A 3,719-nucleotide genomic window follows, 5' to 3' on the forward strand; every position below is an offset into this window, starting at 1 on the left:
TAATAGCTGGTAGCACATTATAAGCCTAGGTACAGTAAAATCAAAAACTTTTCTTTTGAATTTGGCGTAGTCGGGTAACAAAATTACCATTTTGCAGAACGATGCGATTAAAGAACGCGTTAAAATCACAAACTCGAATAAATTATGACCTGATTCAAAAAGGAAGTCCAGGCCAAGTATTTGCTCTAGAAACTTTTTAAAACGCTGACCTAGATGTCAACTAAATGTTCTCAGCAATAAATTAAAATGAACGACTAAAGAGGTTCTAAGAGACAGTCTGCTTTTCATAAAAGTAGTTAAATATTAATTTAATGCTATTTAGCGAGCCTTGATACACTGAAGCTCGGGAAGATATTATTAAGAGTTCTTGGTACAGCAGTCAACTGAGGCGAACTGAGCGATTAGTTGAGATAATGTATATACCTTAGGGACTGCCAGTTTAGACTCTACATGTATATTAAAACGAGGTATTATCGCTCGATAGCTTCCTTCCTTTCCTTTTCCTCCTGCTTGCTCCTACATTCCATGAAATTGTCTACCGTTGTCCCGTACAAACGCGAAGTTTCTGAAGATTTAAAGGTATACGAGTTTCCTTTTCTATGACAAATGGTCAAAAATATGCACAGAAAAATAATCGCCTGCTTTAAATGCCGAGAAAAAAGTCGCAACACAGGAAATAAAATGCGTTTGTACGGGACAGCCCGTGGAATGCTCCTTTAGGGTCAATTTTTGAAGAGGGTGTTTTTTCGACATTTGTATGGCAATTTTTTATTTTTGAATAATCTGATTTATAATCATCGTTTTACGAAGGGTTTTTAACAACAAAAAATATACTGTAAGAGGCACCTCTGTACTTTTTATAGTTAGCTAGATATGGACGTTTAAAGATCGACATTTGTATGACACTATTTAGCCATTTGTAAGGCGCTTTTGACGTGTATACGTGTATTTTATCGACATTATATGGCAGTATCAACATGTATATGCCACTATTTATTATGTTTGTTGCATTTATAAGACCCTGACGACAATTGTATGGCACCTACTCGACATCTGTATGACACTATATCGACATTTGTATGCCGCAATCGACATTTTTATGGTCAAAATAGCCGTATAAATGTCGCTGTTAAATTCTATATTTAACAGCGCCATCTATCTCACCTCTTACGTACTTTATCGAAGTCTAGAATCACTAGATGGCTTAATGATCTATATAACGTACGTACTTAGTTCCCTACAAAGTGCATAGGTGGCGCTGTAATTAGATTTTATTATTTTAGGCTAGTTAATCTGCGATGTACTCATATCACGTTCCGAATATACACCATAAGAAGCACACGCTGGTTTGTCTCCGACTCCCTCAATATCCTCCGACCTACGCCCACGTGCCATCATTTTGGTGACCCCGATCCTAAAGAAGATACTTCTATTGAATACGCACGGAGTAGAAGCTGGGCGATGCGAGCCTAGCAACAACGAGACGGGAAAATCGAGCGGTAAGCATCCATACAGCCTTTGTGTTCCCGCATCGCCACGTGGGGGATCGAAGCGTTTTGTCAGCGGAGAAGGAAACCTGGGTGCTACAATCGACACGATCTTCGCATATGCGCAGAGAGCAACCAAAATCAATTGGAAAGTCACCGATTCATCAAGCAACGAGCGAGTCGTGGCGAGCGACGACGCCACGAGGTCACCTGCAGAGGTCAAGCTTCAGAGAAGGGTTGAGAAGAGAAGAAGAAGGCTAAAAGCAGGTTTCTATTATCAAGTAAGTGGCTGGCAATTAATTAACGGGCTAAATTATTTGAAAATCCTTCAACTTTCGCGTTTTTATAACCTAACTGTACACGTGTTATACCTATTCAATTCTACAATCATATCTTGCATTTAAATATGCCTTCATCGGACAGTGATTCCACGGAATCCACAGTTGTTGGGGATGTAAAATTAAAAACTTTAATTAAAAAACGAGGAGTAATTAAGGGGAAGTTAACCTTATTTAAAAAATATCTGTCGAAACTTACACCTGCCTCATTAACTGCTGATCATATAATCGATTTAGAGTTACGTACAACTAGAATAACAAGTGTTTTCAAAGAGTTCGAAATCATTCAAGATAGAATTGAGACTTTAAGTGAAACTCTAGATGAGCATTTACAGGAAAGAGAGACCTTTGAGAACACTTATTTCGAATGTGTGTCTTTAAGCAAAGGTTATTTAGCGCAGGCATCTAGACCAGGAGCCTCCACATCCCCCGAAGGCAACGTTCGCGAGGTCAGCGAGCCACGTGAGCACGATTCTATTAAATACCCAGATATTAAATTACCGTCTTATAATGGACAGGTTACGGACTGGATTGAATTTCGAGACACTTTCGACGCACTCGTCAATCAAACCAGTCTAAAACCTATCCAAAAATTTAAATACCTAAAGGGTTGCTTAACTGACAGCGCACTGGAGGTTATTAGCTCATTGGAATTTGCCGAGGAAAGCCACGCCATAGCGTGGCAATTACTGTGCGAGAGATATAATAGCCCTAAGACACTCGTTTATAGCCATCTGAGAGCTCTGTTTAATATTGACACTTTACCTAATACAGCCACTGCCCTTAGATCCTTAAATGATAACATTTCAAAGCATTTGCGCATACTTAGATCAGTAAAGGTCCCTACCAACGATTGGGATTTGCTAATTGTTTTTTTCCTCAGTTCCAAACTCGATAAAAAATTGCAAACCAAATGGGAGGAAAAAATTAATTCCCGTGAATTGCCTACGTTACAGGACTTCAAGTCGTTCTTGCGAACTCAAGCCGACCTCAGGGAGGCCGTGAGTCAAGCCGAGGCCTCGAAGACCGCGGCCCACGAGGCCCCGTCGCGGAAGGCGATGGTAACCACGCACCCTCCGTCCCATACCAACAGTAAGGTAACCCCTAAAAATAGTACCTATCGTAACCAATGTCCGAACTGTAAAGAGGCGCATTTCATAAACCAATGCCCGAAGTTTTTGGCTCTGAATGCAGCCACACGCATTCGGGTGGTAAAAAGATTAGGTCTCTGCTCCAATTGCTTAGGATCGAATCATATCGTACCAAACTGCCGCGCGAGTAACTGCAGAACATGTAAAGGTAAGCACCATACGCTCTTACACATTACACATACCGACACAACCGAGTCTAATCCACGACAATCGACACTTCATACTCCTGCAGACACGCCGACTTCTGTAGATACGCAGTCAATCAATTTAATTACTAACCAACGACAATTGAACTCTGGCGGGGTTCCGCGCGATCGCAATCCACAAAACAAAGGTGTAATTTTGTCTACCGCCCGAGTAAAGGTACTTAATAAAGATAACCAACCAATTATTTTGCGCGCGTTACTAGACAATGGTTCGCAGTCGAACTTTTTAACCAGAAGTGCATACAATAAATTAAACTTACCAACACAACAATTAAACTTAGAGATTATAGGATTTAACGAAAAAATAACGAAAGTAGATCAATCATGCAACTTAATCATGCGGTCAACCGATGACTCATACTCAAAGAATTTGTCCTGTTTTATTGTATCCACAATAAGTAATTTACCCAAACACGCGGTTAGCGCTCGACAACTCAATATACCTAGGCGATTCCGTTTGGCAGACGAATTCTTTTACGAAGGCGGGGAAGTCGATCTGCTAATAGGAGCTGAGCATTTTTATCAGTTACTTTGTAC

This window comes from Cydia fagiglandana, chromosome 5 (assembly GCF_963556715.1).
Source record: "Cydia fagiglandana chromosome 5, ilCydFagi1.1, whole genome shotgun sequence".
Taxonomy (NCBI): domain Eukaryota; kingdom Metazoa; phylum Arthropoda; class Insecta; order Lepidoptera; family Tortricidae; genus Cydia; species Cydia fagiglandana.